This window comes from Thermobia domestica, chromosome 1 (genome assembly GCF_964235325.1).
Source record: "Thermobia domestica chromosome 1, izTheDome1.hap1.1, whole genome shotgun sequence".
NCBI classification, from domain to species: Eukaryota; Metazoa; Arthropoda; class Insecta; order Zygentoma; family Lepismatidae; genus Thermobia; species Thermobia domestica.
Genome location: NC_137454.1, coordinates 135,143,153 through 135,165,249, shown reverse-complemented (window position 1 = coordinate 135,165,249; position 22,097 = coordinate 135,143,153). Strand labels below are relative to the sequence as shown.

The 22,097-nt window shown below is 35.7% G+C and overlaps 2 protein-coding genes across 2 annotated transcripts in view; one reads left to right on the top strand and one right to left on the bottom strand.

The window, feature by feature from the left end:
• Nucleotides 1-21,075, bottom strand: part of LOC145689360 (triacylglycerol hydrolase DDHD2-like) — a 160,406-nt gene extending 139,331 nt beyond the window's left edge. Inside the window, exon 1 of the mRNA XM_081763518.1 lies at nucleotides 20,945-21,075. The gene's annotated coding sequence lies outside the window, so the exon portion shown is untranslated. The remainder of the gene's footprint in view (nucleotides 1-20,944) is intronic.
• The window catches only part of LOC145664569 (uncharacterized), a 130,692-nt gene that overhangs the window by 16,884 nt on the left and 91,711 nt on the right, over nucleotides 1-22,097 (top strand). The gene's annotated exons all lie outside the window — the stretch shown is intronic.

Genomic DNA, 22,097 nt, shown 5'->3' with positions numbered 1-22,097 from the left:
CAATCAATATAAAATTTCAGCGTAATGAACGCATGATTAGTTTTCTCTAATAAAGATAACATGCAGCGCTGAGAGCTCAGGAATAAGCTTAATCTATGTTACGACACTGAATATATGCTTATGTAATACATTACGACATTATGAACTTGTATAAGAAACAGAATGTACTTAAAGTGAGACGCACACTATACGAAGCATCGGACTTTGAATCTAACTTGTTTGGTGATCCAACCAGAGACCACAGACAGCAAAAATGAGTGTCGTAGCTTCCACCACAAGGTTAAGGAAGTGCCTGTTTTAAAGTGTCAATTAAACACTGAGATGTGAAACGGTAATAAAGCATTTGATCAATTTGAAACAAAATATATTGTAGTAATAATTTACTCTATTTGTTAAGATAATGACCGTTATATTCTGTTTTTAAAATGACAGTCAAAGCAGAATGTATTGGATAGTAACTGAGAAATTGTAAAATTTCAATTTCGGTACGATTAAATACATTCGTGTTGCTATACATTGCGTTATCCGTTAGGAGGTATTGAACAACTCTGTTTCAAAGGAAGGAAATAAACTACTGTATAGTACTGGAGTTAATTTAATAGATTTTAATTGTATAGGCAGTACTGAGGCTATATGAGACAAAGTCTATTACTGAAAGTGAAATATGTGTTACTATTAGGGTTTTATCCCAGGTATATTATACCCACACTGATGATTGAACCTGGAACACACGCATGGAAAGCATTAGCGATAGCAAATTAGCTACGAAGAGGTACATCATACCATAATTCTAAATCAAGAATGAAGGCAAAACATAAGAAGCGAAAACGACAGACTGTACGATAATAATACTTTCACAATTTTAATTTCACACTATTTATTTCGAGACTTTCGAGACGAGACCCGAGACGAGACCGAGACTTGGACTTCGAGACCGAGACCGAGATCGAGACAAGCATCTGCTGACCGAGACGGCGATTTTTGACTCGAGACGAGATCGAGACCGAGACCGCTACTTATCTACCGAGACGAGACCGAGACTGTACAAAGTCTCGTCTCGATACCATCCCTACCCGATGTAGTTTTCCCGTGTGTTGTGTAGGCCGTCATCACCTTCGACACTGTCCCACGCGACACACCTAACACAGTAGCCACTGCCGTCATACTCACTCCACATAACCGCGCACCAATAATTTGCCCTCTTTGAAAATCTGAGAGGTCTCACATTTTACACTACCTTCATCTGCTGCAGCCACTGGATACTGCTGTTCCACTGCGCTTGACGTAGTATGGAGACCGACCTAACACACCACCACCAGCGGTGCGGCGCTGCGGGCGCACGACACCACTGCCAACCCATACATCTGACGTGTTGCCAACTACAGGTGTTTCCTTTTTCTGATCACCATCTGTACATTAGAATGTCGAAAAAAGACTATCCTTTTTCTTAAATGTACTTTCAACGAGCTTCCTTTTAGAAAATTTCTCCAGCAATGACAAAATCAAAATGTAAGTGGTCTACACTAGGATAGTATTTTGGTATATTCACAATAGCAATGAAGTTCTTCATAGCTCAGGGAAAAGTTGAGGTTTGCCAACTCGAAGGAAGGGGAAAACGCCATCAAAAGCATTCCTGGGAGAAGATTCACCTAACGGATAAATCAAGTATACTGTTCCAGCGCACTTCTTGGTATCCTTATGCAACGTGTAAAACATCCCTTGTTTCTCCACTTTTGTTGCTTCTGTGCACAGAAGTACCATATTCCACGAAATTACATATTACGAGGAGGAAACCGTTTAATGCAGCTTACTTTTGCCCCATATGTATTCACACAATATTTGGAATCCCTGGGTCATGTGGAGAATTCTTTATAATCAAGTGTGCAGGCGGGACATAGAGCCCGGTTCCTCTATTTACACTTAGAATTCTTTTCCTTTGCTTCAAGAGAGCTTGGTTTCTCCTTTATACCAGCGTTAGGGTCGAGTCGAGACAAATCTGGTGCGTAGTTTCGAGTATTCTCTTCAAGTATCTTGCATAGATAATATAGGTTATCAATGATACTAGTACTACTACTAGTACAACTTTTATTATTATTATTAATTAATAATAATTATAATTATAATTATAACAACACTGTGATTAAACATGAAACGCGGTCTGTATTTGAATACTAAAAAACTAGTTGATTGCTAACCTCGGTAGTAGTGAATTCTAGGAGTCAAGGATATTGTTCACGAGCTTGTGAATTTGGGTTGAGGGTTTAGGTTGAGTATTCGGGCTCAAGCCAAACATTGTTAAAAGTTATAGGGCACTGGCCAAATATCTTCAAAACTGTTCGCCCCGAGTTTACAATTGTCAACAACTTGAGCAGCTCGGCTCACAGCGCACTCACTATCGACCCGAACCGAGAAGTGAGCCGAGCCAACAGCTCACCGAACCGAGTCAACTAGAGCCTTCGGCCCAGATGAGCCGAACCGAGCAGATGGCTCATCCCAACCAAGCCAGCTCGAGCCGATGGTTCACCCCAAGCGAGCCGGCTCGAGCCATCGGCTCAGTTATTACTTCCCAACTGAGCTTCTTATTAAAAAAATCTCTTTTGGTCTCGATATCGAGACGAGAAGACATGCGAGCAGTGTTTCCTCTAGTGAGCAACATTAAAAGTATTCCATATTACTACTTAGCTTACATTTCTCATGGCTATCGCTTTCTATTGTAATCAGGCCATGATTTCAAAACGAATTAAAACGTAATAATAATAATAATAATAATAATAATAATAATAATAATAAATATAAGTATTCCATACATATAGAAATGCTTTTGACCAAGCACACAAGAAATTATATTTTGTCCATTTAGCACTATCATTCTTTTGTCACTCACAATTATTAATATTCATATAGTAAATATCTTATAATTCTTATATTTTAAAATCAATTGACAGGGCTCTGATTGCTTTTATGAGATATAAATCTTTGGTTTTATAGATCCTACGCAGTGGCGATGATCGTGCGTCGTTTCGGTCCTATGCCGTTTCGGTCCTGCGCCGTGTCGATCCTGTGCCATTTCGATCCTGTGCCGTGTCGATCCTGTGCCGTTTCGTTCCTATGCCGTGTCGATCCTGTGCCGTTTCGGTCCTATGCCGTGTCGGCTCTATGCCGTTTCGATCGTACGTATTCTATGCATATAACTTGCACAGGCATAGAATCGACAGGAGTTTATAATTTGTAAGAGCAAAGATTAAACAGATAATAAAAATATTATTTTTTTAGGCACATGATTAAAAGTTAAATTATTTCAGAGCAGCGGCGTGAGAGCAAAACGGCACAGGACCGAAACGGCATAGGACCGAAATGGCACAGGATCGACACGGCACAGAACCGAAACAGGTTTCTGAGCTGAATTGTCGGTCGTATGCCGTGTCGATCCTGTGCCGTGTCGATCCTGTGCCGCATCCCCATTACTTTGACAGTTTTGGTTCGGGAGGGATTTTCCCTTAAAACTCTTACTCTTTTCCCTTCTTTGATTTTGATCTTTGAAGAGTCTTTGAAGAACCTTTCCTAATATTAGTACAGTAAATAGTTTGTTTCCACCCCCAGTTATCCTCAGACAACTGTCCTTAAGTATTCTTATTTATCAAGTAATATAAATCTCTATTTTCAATTAACAGAAGTAAAATTATACGTATCACATTTACATTAGCCACCAAAATCTAGTTTGTTTTTAACCAGGTAGCTCAATCGGAACGGAAATGACGTGTTCTTGCACCAGCGTATTTTCTTTTTTTCTTTTTCGCCCTCCAATTTTTTCGCCTCCAAATCTTTTGCGTCTTAGGCACGTGCCTAAACGGAAAAGCGGCCCTGACTACTGACAAGGGTTCATACACACGCCAATAGGTATCGTTGAAATGATGTATCATCAATCATCAAACAAAGCGTAACGTTAATTTCTGTTCATTAGTTATCTGTTTATTGTGAAGCAGAATTCCTCAATAAATTTGTCTCGATGTCAACAAGACAATGAATTTTCGTATCCTGCTAACCCTTTCTGCCCAAACCCGCACAATCGTGAAGGTAGCTTTTCTGTATTACACAAGCGAGAAATTTTCATTTTTCACGCTCACTACAACTTCAAAACACGCACTATTGTGCGGGTCCACTTTCTCAGAACCTACGATGGACCTTCGCATTGTTTTAATAAATATGTTCTATACATGTTTTATGTAGTATGGAAAAACCGGTTTTATGAAAATAACCTAAAAATTTCTACTTCCGTGCGGAAAGAGATAAGCTGGTATGAACAACGATGTTTATTTTAAAAAATGATTCCAATAAACATACTGTAGTTTTGTATGGACACAGTGTCTTTTATTTGAAAATTCTGAAAAATCAATAGTGTACTCAGACTTTTAACAATGTCTGTATATTTCACTCATATTGATTGGGACAGCGTCGAAGGTTTTGCTTTTGGTTATTTTACTTATTGCACATATTTCTTTACTTGTTTTCTGCCTAGAAGGATTGGCGGGATATCAAAATGTATACATAAAATGAGATTAGAAATATCTGGGACAAGGGATGTTAGTGTCAAATCCATAGTTTTCCTGCATCGCTGAGATGAATAGTAACACTCCCGACGCCGTCCAAGCTCAAGTTTAGTCTTCATCGTTATGTGGGTGGGGTTGAAAAATAGCATTCGACCGATATTTGTGTCGAATCCATAGTTTTCGAGATCGCTAAACTGATCGGTGATAGTCCCGTTGATATTTAAGTCCAAGTTTAAGAAAGAAAATCCACATCAGCTGACTCTGGAAGTGCTGTTCCTTATTTATTTATTTCACTCATTCTTTATTTTCAAATATGATATATCGCATAAAACTTATCCTCCTCGTGCCAAGAATGGGTATTTCAGGTAGTTCGTATATAAAAAGTGTCAAGACTGTACAATTCCAATACCAACGAAATATATTCTGTAGTAGAGTACAGTTAAAAGATATCATGAAAATGTCTTGGTTCTAGAAGAATACATTTTTATTTTGTGCATAGATAAATTGTTGTTCGTGTATACTTTTTACTTCAAGCATATTAGGATAAAAGAAACAGATCTTTTTTTAAAACAATTTTATATAAACTTAAAGAGTGCTTTTTGCCCCAAAGACTATCTCCATTTATTCCCATTTGCACGTTTATCTACTTTGCTGACGTACGTGTGGTCTCGTCTACAGACAATAGGCTCTTTTAGCTTAAACGTGACTTTAGCGTATAAATATTACACACATTCTGGTAATTGGATTTTTTTTTTTTTTTTTTTTTTAAGTGGCGAGTGAGAAACAAGGTTAAATAAGTTTGTTTTTACGTTCTAGTCTTTGAGAAAGAAATAATAGATCTTTTCGATTAAGAATCATTTTAGTTCTCTTCGAAGTATCTATTAGTAACTTGGTTGAATGAAAACAGCATGAAACAGTGTAAGTCTTGAATTGGAAGTATTCTAGATTCGAATTTTAGACGTTGTATGCTGCTTCTTCTGCTTTTAGAGCCCAGTGGCTCTCTAGTAATGCAGGAGCGTAGGCAGGGAAGTTTGATCCGGCTCAAAGCTCAACCTTAGTCGAGGGATGCTACCTACTGGGAATGCTTTTATTTTCATAATGCGCGGAATAAAAGAAGCGAAGCAAAGTTGTATACACTTTCTGCTCTGTGAGGTAAATATAAAAACCTAAAACAAGGTGTTTAATCAAGAAATATTGGTATGATGAATAAATAAAAACTCACATTGTTAAGATGTTCCTTCTGCTCCATTTTAATCGCTCTTACGTGTGGGTTGTTTGCTGATGGCGGACATGATGGTTTATAAGTATATTTTCCCGTTTAACCACAGGGCATTATTTGGGGGTCAGAAAATGATATGTTCGTACAGCGGGAATCGGGGAACGATGAGCGCCGAATGTTGCTTAAGCTGCAATGTCATGAAGAAGAGGTTCATTTTAGCTCTAAAGCAGTGGTTCTCAAACTTTCCGACAACGTGGATCCCCTGTTCAGACGGAAAGTGATCTGTGGACCACCTTGCAATGCTATCTGAAATTTCATATGGTTTTAAAAATATATATACTAATTAGAATTACCATTGACAAGAAAAATGATGCAATAAGTAATTTATTCTAAAGATACATGGTTGGTTCCTAGTAAACGAAATTTCAATTGAAAATGCAGTAACTTTCAAGACAGAAAAATCAATGTATTTTTTTAAAAGGAAATTTACTTGATAAACAATGTTCTCAAATGTGGGAAATGTGTTCATTAATGTGAGGAATGAAATTCTTTCTGTTTTTTAATTATTGTATTAAAATCATCTGGAATAAATTTTATCACCATCAATCTTAGGTCAGATTCCACATTAAAACGATTTCGCTTTAAGGTTTTAATACTGCAAAGAGCAGAAAAGGTCTGCTCACATACGTAAGTGGTAGGGAAAGGCATCAAATGTTGCAATGTATTTTTAGACAACTCTTCATACACACAGAGCACACGCAACCAAAACTACAAAGTTCATTTTCTTTGAAAACGTTTTTCCATGAAGTATCGCTGGATAGTTCCAATAGCTGTTCTTGTACTGTGTTAAAGAGATTCATATCTTGTATCATGTCATGGATTTCTACATTAGTGAAAGGATTTTCAATCCAACCGTTAGCAGGTTGTGGGACAGGGAAATATTCTTGAAAACTTGCAGATAATGCTTTCAAGTGTCCTACAAGCAGTCTGCGAATTAGATAATCTATATTGGGGGGGAAGATAAAATTAGGCCAAAGGACATAGTCTGAAGGTTCAAATTTCAAAATGAGACAATAAATGCCTTACCCCTCATATATATAAATATATATATATATATATATATATATATATATAGGGTGGTCCAGCCAGTAATGGGCACAGGTCCAGTAATGAGCTCTAGCTATGGTTTTTCGATGAGAAGTTTTCTATTTCAACAAGTACATGGAAAGCAATGCTCGGAATTTGAACATTGATTAGTCAGTTCTGCCCCATCTTTTTATTTAGCACGTCTGTCATTCGATTGTGTGTTGGTGTGAGAGAGAAGAAGGTGACCTGGAACAATTTGCGTGTTTTGCTTGTTTTCGGAAATTTTTCAAGTTCGAAGAAGATTATTTCAGAAGAATATTAAAGTTACTATTGTTAAAGGTAGGTGAAATACATTGTTTTACTTTATTTATGAAAGTCTTAATATGTGATTAAACGTAGAATTTCAAGTGTAGAACCAATCGTGTGCCGTCTGACCTGGGGTGCTCATTACTGGATGGCTATTTTATCTCCTGACAAGTAATGAGCCCCCCATGCTCACTTCTGGTTCAAATGCTTGGCATGCTAATAAGGCACAGAATTGTTTGAAAATGCATCATAATGTGATCCTTATTTGCCTACGAAATATCAAGGAAATAACCTAACTCCTTCCAGTATTGGGCATGGGGATGCTCATTTCTGGTCGAGAGGTGCCCATTACTGGTTTTCACTTATATTGAAGACGCAGGAGTTTTCTATTTCGAAACTTTAGGCCTAGAATAATATAGGCTAAATGTTTTGTTTTCCTTATATTATCATTACTAATTGTGGGTAATAGCTTTTCGCATAGCGCTGCAAGACCCAACTCATAGTCATAAATTTTTCTGTATAAAATTCTTTTTTCTCTCGTTATTTTGTAGAGTATATTCATTACTATGGCTAATGAGCACAGAAAACTAAAAGATTAATTTGTTTTTAATTATTCATATCTTTAACTAGTTGTCATAAAGTGCCCATGTAATTGAAATAAGAATAGCTTTTATTAGTATGTAAATAAATCCTAAATTGTTTTCTTAATTTTTTTCCAGGATTATTTTGGATCCCCAACTTTGACGATGGAAGGCACTAAGAAACATAAATCCTTAAATTACACCATTGAACAATTACAACCAGCGTTATCAGCTATCGATTTAGGAATGAGCTTTAAAAAACTTAGCACAGAATTCAATGTTCCTAGTGCAACATTACAGAGGAACTTAAGCAGCCTACCGAAAATCAGTTAGAAAGATGGATCCTTCTACTATCCTTACACATGCTGAAGAGGGAGCTTTAGAAAAGTGTATTTTAAAAATGGCAATATTTGTGTTCCCAATCAGAAAAGAAGAACTTCTTGACATAGTTAAAAGTCTTAGATGACGATGGAGAAAATCCTTTCAATAACAACAGACCTAGTTGTAAGGCGGCAGGTATATTTCCCTTTGATGCAAATGCCGTAGATTATACGAAGTGCATGGATGTAAGACAAAATCTTCAGGAAAATACAGAACAGGAAACAGTTCGTGCCCAAGGACTGAAAACACTCATTCCTTCACGAACTGGAGAGTAAAATTGATATGGAACTATTGGAGTAGTTATATGCAGAGAAGGAAAATACGGTACTGAATGGAAAGAACTTGTTCTAAGAACTTGTTGGTTGTGTGGAAATCATTCTACAATAACGTGAAGCGCCAAGAAGAGAAGAATGAACAGTCGATACTTATGGTCCTGATCCTGATGTTCCAAGTTGTTCATCAATGCTAGTGTTGAAGAAGTAATTCCTAAAGAACATTCCGAAAGTTCCCCGAACACAGAAGATCCTATGCGTGTTAATATTGATAATAGGATGTCTCAAAGCAACAACGGAAAGTTCACATTCTCAGAGAGCAAGAAGAAATTATCGGAACACCAAGCGAGTGATGCCTTTGCAGTCCATCTTTTCTGGAAGGACTTGAAGAAAGAAACTTCCCAGAAAACAAAGGCGCATAGGAGAATTCCAATGCCCAGTGCTGCGAGTTCTGAGAAGTGGCAGCAATACTACAAAGAAAAAGAATAGAATAAAAAGCTAAAAGTAACAAACCTCAAACTAAGAGTGATCCCAGTGTCATTTGCAATTCCGCAAATAAAGTGTTGATTGAAAGTGTAAAAGTTCGAGCCCTTCCTCAAAGGAAATCAAAGAAGTCGCTGTCAGAAAGTGATTTCTCGTGTGAACATTTACCAAGCCGGAGACACAGATCTCGAAGTTGACCGTGTTGAAGATATTGGGCCAGATGAAGATACCGGAAACTTGGTTAATATTAATGACTTTGTATTGGTTAGTGTTGACCGTGCTCACTCCAAGCAAGCAAGTGTTTCGTAGTGTCGGTAAATTCACGAGCATTGTAACCGTTAAAGATAACAACAACACAGGAAACACATCATTCCAATTTCAAGTAAAATTTCTGCCCTATGAGGCTGGTAATACGTTCAAATGGCCTTATCCTCAAGAAACAATAGAAGTGAAAGATTGTGATATTGAATTTACTTTGAATCAGCAATTTATTGATAAAAGGGGTAAATATGTGTTTGGAACGGAATTCCATGGGATTTACAATCATAAATAAAGCATCATTGATGATGCTCTTTTTCATACAATATTTTCAATAATTAGTTACTTCTATTTTATACAATTGTTCTGTTCTTTCCTTTAGCTTTTTGATAAGGGAAAAACTTTGGTGGAGAAACTGAGAAATATCCAAGCAGAACCTGTTTTTTTCTACTCCACGCTATACTTAAATGAGTAATATTTTGTAAGCTCTAGTAAAACAATTTAGGAACCTTTACACAAATATATAAATCTACATTAAATTTAAAGGTGCTCATTACTGGCATTGAACGTGTCCATTACTGGTATATGCAGTGCCCATTACTGGACTTTTAGTAGTTCTTTGGCTTTAGTTTCTACTGTGTCCAAATTACCTTCAAGAAACAAATCTTAAATAGCTGATCATGAAGAGGGATCACCAATATGTGCACAAGAAAACTTTTGTTGAAATACATTCAATATTTAGGTCTATAGAGCTAAATAATTTTACATCTTTCGAAAAAGTGCCCATTACTGGATGGGTCACCCTATATATATATATATATATATATATATATATATATATATATATATATATATATATATATATATATATATATATATATATATATATATATATGTGTGTGTGTGTGTGTGTGCGTGTGTGTGTGTGTGTGTGTATGTGTGTGTGTGTGACATCTGTAATAAATAAGAGATTTATTAATTTAATAAATCTACCGACAGTAACTATGCACATATATATTGTCTGACATACACACACCCCACTAAACCTTTCTGAACGTGTTTTAATGTTGTACTCACTCTTGTCCCCGTAGCTCTCTACGGTTTATTTAGTTAATAATTCGGCTTGAGCGATAGCCATGATCACAAGCATATGTTAATTTTTCCACTCATATTGAAAGCTTCCACTTTGCATTAATACATACAGGTTGCGAAAAGAAACCTACTTCAGTCTTGTGAAAACCACTAAAATTATCAGTTAAACCGGACATTTTTTTAAAAAAAGAAAATCTAGATATTAGCCTATCAAATAAGAAATGGATTGTTGCTGGCCCCGATTTCTCACATCAATGTCAAATCGAAGGCCAAATATTTAAAATCTCTCAATTCAAATTTCGAGCTTGTGCTTCTACTTCCCGCTAAAGCTGTGCTCATCACGACTTTTTTTCTCCAAATATCGATTCCGTGATGAGCACGGAAAGTCAACACTTAAAAATTACTTTACTGTTAGGTTGAAGATGATTTGATTCACTATGGGCTACGTTATTCAAATAAAGTAAAACATTACACTGAAGTTTTTCAGACAACATTAATTGCGTGGACAGCAAACTGTAGAGCGAAAAGATGGAAAAATGAAGGGTTAACTAAAAAAAAAAAAAAAAAAAACCGCTCCAGTTGAAATGCTTATAGACACGGACAATGACACGGAGAACCAGTCGTATTAACAAATGCTGAAACAAATCTTGAATTATTCGCTTATTCACCTAAAAATCACCTTCATTAACATGTCTGCTCACTAGGAGCGTATCCCCCAGCGTGTACGTTAACATATACCTACGAGAGAATACCTATATCTCAGATTTTGAGTACAGTTTCAAAAGTTCATTTCCGTAAACTGTAAAAGTAGTGATTACTATGCTAATTATCACAAATTAAATGCAACTTTTGAGTTGCATACACACAACCTACTAGGGAATGAAGACCATGTGCTAACAAAGAGTACACTGGAAAATGAAATGAAATGAAATGAAATCTTTGAGTTTTACGTCCCACGGTTATGCCGGTTAGGCTAAAGGAGACGGTGATGATCAGTAATGAATGAAATGGTGGAATGAAGAAAGTGGGAGGAAACGGGAGAACCCCGAGAAAACCCACGCACACGGTGTTTGTCCACCACAAAGTTCACTTGGCGGGGGCTGGGATCGAACCCGGGACCCCAAGCACCAGAGGTGAACGCTCTACCACTGAGCCACCGCGGCCCCTCACTGGAAAATGAAATAACATGTTATAACAAAAATTAAAATAAGATGATAATCGATACAAATATAGAGGATGAATATGACATATCCGAACTTCGCCAAGTATGGTAGAAGAAGCTATTTGTTTACTTCTTGGCCAACCGCTAAGAACATTTATAAATCTATATGTGGCTTTGTTATACGCAATTAGTACATTCAAATTCACAAACGATGACGAACTGAAGGGTACGAAGGTACAGTTGCAAGTAACAACCGTAGTCATAATAATATAGTTCTACTAAACAACGTTGAAAATAGTGGGTAATTAGGTGGTAAGTAGAAATGACCAAAACTGAACAGTTTACATCGATCATTTCGAAATACAGCTAGAAGATTAAATTTACAAGAAATAACAAAAATCAGTGAAATTTGGAGTTATACTAAGCATAGTTTGAGGGGGAAAGCGAGCATCCCCGGTGGGGATAATTCAGCTGACTTCTTTGGGGGGGAACAAAATGTGATTGAGGGGGAAAATCCCCCTCATCCCCCCGGTAATTCGCTCCCTGCCTACAAGTGTTTTGTGCATTTCCACAAAGAGTTTTTCACCTGAAGAATCAATGAAATCCTTGAGCACTGGAAATGATGAATAGTGGTTGTTTTGTATTCGTACTGTCCACAGCTGTAGTTTCTTAATTTTAAAAATACTTCTTGCATAACAGTTGTGAGTTTCATTTTATTGTAACATCTTTTTTTTTTATTATTTTTAGGCGTCGCGGACCCCTGGCTAGGTCCACGGACCCCACTTTGAGAATTACTGCTCTAGAGGATAGGATCAAAAGATTAAAATTGTTTGCAAAGTATGTCAAAACCTATCTGCAAGGACAACATGACAATTATATGCGAGTCATGCAATATGGAATTTTAAAGTGCAAAACAACCTTGTTTTGTCTATATATTTTACACAAAATAATTGTTATAAGTATATAAAAAAGTTATAATTATAACTATTGTAAATCATAGAAATAAGTAGAGATCTCCCAGACCCCAAGTATACTGTTATTTCTTTGTTCCCATCCTAATGTCTAGAAACAAATATCAACTTCTGATCTCTAGACGGATTCAAAGAGAAATAGCGATAATATTACAATAAATGTTATAAGTTTGTCAATTTATATTTAACACCTTTGTGCTTTGAGCTGCTATATCCATAAACTGAACAGAATACTTACGTAACTTGAAATTTGTTTTCGGGGTGCCGGGACGAATATGCCGATTTCGGACGTATAGCAACCGTACCTTAGTGCCGTTTTTTCCATTTTCTTTATTCCGCTGTTTTTCTATTCTCGTTCATCTTTTTTATTGATTGTTATTTTCTTTAGTGTACCGGTACAACAGGATATAATTGTAGGATGTTAAGTTCAGAGCTCATTATTTTTATGTTTTATTATGAACTGAAATAAAATGTCCATACGAGAAAAAATATTTTTCGACATTAGGCCCTATCGTCTATTTCATTTGAACTTTATTAGCTATTAATCCATATATTTTATCGTGTTTATTATCGACAGAAAGGAAGAATTAAATTGAATACTAACTTGCTTTATGTCAACAAAGTTGCTTATCAATCAGTGAAAACAGTCCAATTTTCAAGCCCTTTAATCCACCCATTCATGTTAAAGAATTATTAAAATCATAATGACTCTCCTACGCGCGGGGTACATTTAATTCAGTTAGAAATTATTAATAATAATTGTGCGGCTGTATGCATCTATAGACATGCTGTAGACATTTCTCAGCCTTCTCCATGTTTTTTTATTATTTTTTTATTTTTTTATTTTTATTTTTATTATTTATTTATTTTATGCTAGGCGATTGTTGTGTTGTGAAACAACAATGGTTTGACACCTTGCAGTTGGGTTCGTACACTTTGTAGTAGACAACACCTCAGAGTATTTCCACTATTTTGATCAGTCTATCAAATCTTCCAACATAATTTATTTTTATCAATTATTTTTTTCCCCTTTAGACTGGACATGGAGCGATAAACTTTATATTTTGTTTCCCATTTACTCGTGTGAAATCACCTTCCCTTCTCATCCTAGTTATCCGTGATTTGTTCCCGAATGCACTCTACAGCTATGCAGTCGGGGGCTCAGAAACTGGAGAAAGTTGATATTCACTGAATTTGGTGTGGAGGTGTAGCTGACTACCTCAATGCATGTCCCTTGGTCGTGGTAGTCAAGAGAAGAAAGCGTTTAGATCAGTTGTTCAAACGTATTACTATGTAAGACCAACGAATATGATGAACCTGTACTTCAACAACCATTAAATGTCAAAATAAGCTTGTAGTTTTGAACTCTTGTGGTTACGTTAAATAGCACGACAGGACTAAAGACATACATATAAAAATAAAACTAAAGACGAAAGACATATGTAGCGTAACCCAATTGTAAAATCTCAACAGTACAACACTATTTCCCTCGAAATTGTGTTACATTGTATGTATGTATAACGCGGTTTCAACATGAGTACGACACTTCATTATACATTATGTGCGCCATAGTCTTCATTCAGCACAAAAAAGCTCTATAAAACCACATTTATAGCAGCAATCTATATCACGCCAGCTTTGTTATTGGTCTGTATGTTATATTTGGATGTGTATGTTATATTTGGATACAGAGCTATATAAAACTTTCTGCATTCACAGATTTAATATGCGCAAATTAAACATATATAACTACACGGCAAAAATGTCAGACTATTATTTATATAAGATCCAGTTTCTTCTTGACCTTTGATCAGAAGTTTTACACAATTTGGTTAAATTGCTTTCATCGATTTACGTATTCAAAAGATTCAATTTATAATCACAGAATTGTATATTTATAAGACTACATAATTGTACTAAAACATTAAATGAAATACAAATTTGAAAATATTTACACATAAGTGTCGGAAGAGAATTTGGATGACTCATTTACACATAAATCACCTTTTCAAAAATAAACAAAAAATCAGAAAAGAAAATTTTACCAAGATACAGTAGTAGTGACCTGCACGGGTCGGGCTCGATCAGAGGCCCTCAACGCGGTGCGGCCTTGGGACAGGACTTGGGTGGACCAGCTTTGCTCTTTCTTTGGGGCAGGCTGACACTGCTTTCTCTTCAGGTCAGGCCGTGCTCGAGCCGATTAAATGCAGTTCTTTAATAATTATTATTGACTTTCGTTAAACGATAAATGAAATAAAATCAAACGTTGAAGTTTGTGCGCACGCAGATGAAGTAAAAGGTGTTACAAACAATGCAATGTTTGCAGTTGCAGTTGCTTAGCGGTGACTTGCTTATGGGGCCAAGCCGGCCTTGGGCCAATAATCTTTAAAACGTACGGGACAGGCCGGAGTAGGGTCAAATCTAAAAATTGCCTGCATGCTAGCAGCATCTATTAGCGTCAGGCAGCAAGTGTTAGCGCAAGTAACTATAGCGCATCTACTAGTATGACTGTTTACCGTTAAGAATTAGCGTGACGGAAGATGTTTCTGTTTCGTAAATAGGATTCATCCCCCATCAAATGCTGAATGTCGTGAAAAAATAAAGTTTTTTTCTTTCTTTTGGTAACTTTTGAGTTGTTTAAATATTACATTTTCACTGTTACCTGAGGTAACAATTTCTCAACTCTTAGTGAGAATAATAATGTGGGTGGGAACAGAAAATTGCATTATTTCTTGTTAATATAGTAGTTGTAAAATGTTCTTTCAGACGATTTCTGTATAAGAAAGTAAAATGATTTTTAAAGTATCAAAATATGAAGTAGAGGCGTGTCGTCCATAGAAACAGTGGGAGTGCAGCTTACCACGAGTAAACAGAATATCACATTAAAATAAATAATGCAATGATGATTTAAGAATAATGTAAAATAGTAAGAATAATGTTTTACATATTAAGAACAATGCATTAAAAATAGCATCTTTCCCAAAGTAGAAAACCACGCTACGCCACTTATCATGAGCAAACGGATAACTTTCTCTGGTGAGACTATGGGTAATTTATATGTATAAGAAATTTGAGGATGATATTTCTAGATCTGCAATCTCTCCAAAGGTTGATGTTCACTTGACCAGTCCAGTGGTGTATGCAGAAATTTGTGAAGGAGGTTCAAGCTCCCAAGCTCAAAATTATAATTTCAAGGGTTTGTAGTCATATTACAAAATAAACCAACTTTTCTTATTAGCACTACAACTATGAAAAGTCCATTAGGAGCATGTGCAGAAAACAACCGAGTCAAATTTGTACACTATTACAAAGGGTTAGCTACCTGACATAGTCACTAGGAGCCACGAAGACTGACTTATTTTTCCTGTAGTGTCACCAGTAGGTTGTGTCGTTCAAGAGGAAAAAGGTTGGTTTTGGCGCAAACTATATCCTAACAGCACAATTACATAGCAGGTATATGCCTATCATGTTCCCTCAGGTACATGGGAATGTGTCCAGTATGTGCCTTATGTACCTCTGAGAGAGAAATCACATGGATGGCAAGTGATAGTCACAGCCTATGTCCGTCCCTAGGCACATGCCTGTCATGTACCTGGGGAACATGCCTAGTATGTTCTAGGTATGTTTTACATGCCGTAAGCGTCAATGAACCACAAAATTACTCCCCCAAAATATGTTACTGCCTATATGAGTAATGTGTTTACATTTAGGTGAGTCTAAAAAACACTTTAAACAAGTAAAAAATATGCATCCCAGGGTGGGCGCGAACTGCCAACCTCTGGACTTCTAGCCGCTTGTTATTCTGACTTGACCACGAAGGAGATGGAGAAAACGTCGCTTGTAGAGGGATAAATTGTTGAAGTCTTTTGAATTTGGCTAATCATGGTGCTCCTTTAACCGCGTATATTCGACGATAACCGTTTGGGATCAGATAAAGTCTGCTCGCCATGTAATTTTATAACAAAATGACGAGTGTCTAGTTCCTAGAATATGACAGATATGTCTCAAGTGACGACATAAAACAAAGACTGTTAGAGTGCGAAACTGAGCCAGGTATATAAATGCTATATTTGTGGTACATCGTTGCAAATATCAATTAGGTGCAACAAGTACCTAACACTGTAGGTAGCTGAAGTACATACTTAGCACATGAATATCATATGTGCCAAGTGTCGGGTACCTAAAAAGTAGCTGGGGCACCTAAATGGTACATGCCTAGCACATCTTGTGCTGTTAAGGTACATATGTGATTAGGTCAATCTTTGTTTGTTGCATAACTTCTTGCTCAAAGGGGTGTTAAAAACCCCCAAAACCCCCGCACGGTCACATAGTCGTTAAGGCATCTACGTAACAACCTGTATACTCACGTTCTACTCTCGTCTAAATCACGACCTTCGGAAAAAGTCTTATCCAAATGTGACTCTTGGATTCACCCAACCTAGGTTAGCCCACGATACACTTTTCCAAGAGAAACATTCACACTTTCCGAGACGAACATCACTTTCATGATATTTGTTCGAGATTACACAGCCTCAACGCTTGTATCGAGACTGCTGATACACTGGATCACAATCCGTATAAAATTCTGTCGTACGAACACTATGAATTAAAAAAAAAAAAATTCATAATCGCTACTACATTACTTCCTTTCTATTCGTATGATTGGTTATGTTTCTATCCTAGTAACAGTAGTTTTTATATTAATGTTACGTATATCTGTTGTTATTATTATGTTGTCACTATTATTATTATTATTATTGTTGGATGTTGATAATAATAAACACCTAGCCTAACCTTTGAAACCAGTACGACTAATTCCAACTAGATAAAATAAAATAAATTTCGTAATTTATTACAATAGCTTCTGTTTATCCTAAGATACAACTTTTGTTAGATGTTGCTACAAAAGCAATGACAGACAGAGTTGTAAATGTTACGTAGTACATGTGTATATTAACCCATTAGTGATTCCGTACTTTATATATATATATATATATATATATATATATATATGTGTGTGTGTGTGTGTGTGTGTAAACATTGGTCAGGTACTTAGTACTCGGTTATGCTATCTTAACGAACTCCACATTAGAACTCACGTGAGAAAAATCCAATGTTACTTACGCAATGCTAAGCAAACGCAACAGTTCTTTTCGTCATACTAGCTCGTGGACAAATAAATATATATAGTATATAAAATAGCTATATATAAATATACAAAATCTTAAAGTCATCCTTTATATTGACTGCTAATGATTATAGATGCACACTTACAACTGTAATGCAATTTCTATTTTTAGTTTTATGTCAAACATAGTCAGTTATATCTCCGTACTTATCAATAAATTACATCATTCGACCACATAGCCTACTGCTCTTTGGACGTAATATGCAAATGACTCATGTTCCCCTGTCTTTAATATGGAAATAAGGCGTATTTATTTTCGATAAATTAATCTATAACATTTTACTCAGATGTCGCATAAGGCACCGTACGGAATTATGTTTGTTTATTAGTGTTGCCCACAAGGCAAGAAATTTGTCTCGAAACTGAAAGAGATGTCAGTGAAGTATCGTCCTGTCCTGAGAATTTGTTAATAATATATGGGTCACGGTTTATTTTTTTCCTGATTAGTAGAAAAACAAATCCATTTTCACCAGAGGCGCCTTTATTGGATAGACCTAGGTTTTTCTATTAAAAAAAAAAAAAAGAAAAGAAATACTGGATAAATGTTGAAAAGATAGGTTTAGTAAATACAATTTATGTTGTACTAGACGCACCTTTCAAGTTCAGTTTTATAATATTCAGTGCTATTCAAACTTTTCATTTTATTTTAGTCTAGTAGATAATTTACAATAATATATATTTTTAAATCTATATGTATGCATTAAACTAGTCAGAATGATTTTCTTAAGCTTTGTCAAAGTTCAAAATTTCTAAAGCTGCCCCTTTCTTTTACTGTTTTTTTTCCTTTTTTAAAACGATATCTAGTTTACAAAATGTTATAAAGCTTGATTAGCACATCTACAAAACTTCTTTTTTTTTAAAAAAAAAAAAAAGCAGAATTTTCATATTTAAATGTGATATACTCTATTAAAAGAATAGGCAATAAGATAATAAAATCTAATCTTGAATTTGCGAGACTGTAAGACCAATGCGAGAACTAAAGTGACTTTGCGAGTCGTGAGATGAGAACTAATCTGCGAGATGAGATGAGAATTACTTTTGAAATTTCGAGACGAGACGGAAACTTCTTCATTTCTCGTTTTCTGTCCGTTGTTTTGATGTGAAGGGAATGAATTTAGATTAAATTGCTCTAGTGAGTGTTGGGATACATCAAGAATTTTTGAAATACAAATGAAAAAGGAAAAAAGTGAATTTCGAATAAAACAAATGTATTGAGTTGGCTTCAATATTAAATACCTCAATTAAAAAGTCAGCGGTGCAAATCTGTCTTCAACATTTGGGGGACGGGTATATATATATATATATATATATATATATATATATATATATATATATATATATATATATATATATATATATATATATATATATATTAAGCGATGTCCAAAATATTTAAGAAAGTTGAAACACAATGCTGTGGAGGATCAGGGGACCAGAGTTGCCTTCAACGTTGAGAGGCGGGTAGATTTGATTCTTATTCTGGGGGAACACCAATTTCATCTCAGTTTCCTTTTTTTGGCAATCGAACAAAAATCATCACTTTTCTGCCCAAAACACATTTCAAATCGGATTATTGGGGGCAAAGTCACCCCCAGTTCCAAGATTGGAGGGGACATGTCTCCCTCATCCCCCCGGGATTTGCGCCAGTGTGAAAGGTGATATGAAGTTAGTTAGCATTTTAACTAATATAATCATTTTTAAACATGGAGGATTAATATAAATTCAATTACTTTTTATTTAGTGAAGTTTGCATAAGATTTCTCTTGTTCTAAAAAGTTTTGAAACCCTCTAACATTAGTAAAAAAAAAAAAAAAGAAAGAAAAAAAGAAAGAAAAGAAAAGTAAAAAGACATCTCTTTATATTTATTTGTAAGGATTGACGTAAGTTTACCTCTTCCCACGTATTCTTTATAAAAATACAGAAGATGTACGGTTTCATCATTTCACTTGGTCGGCCACGGTGAACGAAAGCTGAAACTAGTACTCTTCGTTTCATAAGTGGGTATGTCATCATTTATTTTATAAACTAAATAGATAAATAAGAAGAAATAAGACAAAAAAATGAGAAAAGATGTACAATATTCAAAACTAAAATAAATGTTTAAAAAAAATATAGTGAGTTAACGCCAAATTTAGAATTTGGAGCTAACAAAGTATTTATTATCTTTATTGGAAACAGAAATTAATTATTAGTTTTACATTTCATACTGATTCAATAGTGGAGCGCCTACCTCTAATGCTAGAGGACCTTGGTTCGATCCCAGACCAAGTCAGTTTGTGGTGGACAACATTATGTCTGTGAGTTTTCTCGGTGTTCTCCGATTTCCACCCACATTCCTATTCCAACAATTATCCATTTCTTTTAGCGTAGAGGATATAACCATGGGAGGTAAAACTAGAAATTTTTAATTTAATTCCAACACCAAGAAACTAATTCGAATATTGTCAAGACAGTTTTGGACTTGATCACCTTTTTTACAAATTCAATTGTTAATCATATAAGTAATAAATTTGATTTCACAGTGGAAACAAGATTAATAATCTAAGTGAGCGAAAGGTATCAGGAGCGTCATATTTAAATGAGCAGAAACAATTGTCACCGGAGTTCACTATTGAAAAACTGTGAAAAACTGTTTATATTGTTGAAGAATCTTGTTCCCTGCAAGCAAAACTTAATATGACGCTACTAAAAGAAACGCTGCAAAATGTTAAGAAATACAAAAGTTTTTCAAAGGACATTATTTTTAACACGTAGTCGTGCGAGCTCTTTAATGACTAAATGGTCTTCAATGTAGGAGATTCGAGTTCAACTCCCGGTAAGAATATGTCAGTTCCCACTTTAAGCTGTGGGATAATATATCAAATAGTTCCGTTACTACAAAAGGACGTCAAACTTATAAGAAACAAGTCAATATAGGAATGCTTACCACCTAAAAGGCAACTTGATACATCTGTATTAGGTACCTTACGGTCCTCTCCACTAGGCTGGTGGCTAGCACTTTCGCCTTTGGTGCATATGGTCCTAAGCTCAAGTCCCAGTGTAAAATTTGAACGAATTAAAGTGGTTAGAAGTCTATTTTAAACTGTAGATCCATTTCTCAAATAACCTCGGTGCTGAAAAGAGACGCTAGATTTAAAAAAAGTTAGGTGCATTAGCTTTAATTTCCCGATTGTTTACAATGGTAAGTACCATTTATGCTACAATAAAAGTAATATTGTAGTATTTTTGATGGAAAGGAGCACAAAGAAAGGAGCACAAAATGACACGAGCTATTATCAGTTACATTTAAAAATTAATTTAGTGATATTTCGGATAAAACGGCAAGCATTCTTCACATCCCTTTGGTACCGCTTGTGATGCAAAGAAATATTAATGTAAAGAAAAGTTACGCTACTTACCACTCTAACACAAGGAAACAAGTTGAAACGGTTGATAACTATCCTGTGGAGAAAACAGTTGATTGCCGATCCATTTCTGCTGTTGAAAATCTTCCCGGAACCTTTGTGTTTGTTTCTTACGAGTTCTCACTCTCTCGTGACTAGCGAAGGACTTTGAAACCTTGAACTTCTTCACTTCTTCCTTGCGCTCACAACGTTGGAAGGAATACTCATTGCACACTTTCTTATGCAATGCGTTTGGATCTTTCTTTTTATTTCTTTCTTTCATATACGTACTTCCCACGAGTATAATCTAGACAGATACGTCATAGCAAAATCGGGATAATGCCCTGTCTGACGCTACACAGCCAACGGCGACACTAAAGGGGGCAGGTGCTCCCAGTGGCATCATCTGTCCGATGCAACGACATTGCGCAAATTTTTCTAAAGATTAGATCGTTGATAATCTAAGTAATTTATGTCTTATTAACGAGGAGCAGAAAGTGCTGAAATTGCGCAAATTTCCGCCGCGACGTTGCCAACAACAGGATTTAAGGAATTGTGTGAAATTTTGCATCGAAATGAAATGTATAAAGCTATTCCTTTATGAGATATATTTTATTGCATTCTAATATTTACAAAGCAACATACTTATTTACAGAAATCCTACAGCTTTTAAAAATGTCATACGTGCCTTCTCATAGTTTCTCTGCGAATTCCTGAACTCAGCATACTTCCTCATGACAAACTCGCTCCTTTTGACTTCTGCTGGTCTTTGGGCCTTTGAAATTCCTTTTAATATGGACGTTATTTTCATGGCAGTTTCCGTTTGGATCTCTAACAAAGCAGAAATCACCGTATGAATATCAGGAGCAGGGAAGTAAAATTGACTATTATAATGTCTGTGAAAAGCTTCTGGTCCATTTGTCGTCCGACGCATCGTGGATGGTATAGACGCCCACATGACAGGTGGATACCTAAAATTAATAAAATAAAAAGATCCTTAGTTCATGCACACAATTATTGACAATTTATATAAAACACTAAAACATTTATAACACTAGATTCAAGAAATATTTATAGTCTTGGTCCGTAATTTGTTTACAACTATCAAAACCTGCATTTTAATCTACGTCTTACATGAAGACAGAAGAAAATTTCACTATAATTAAGT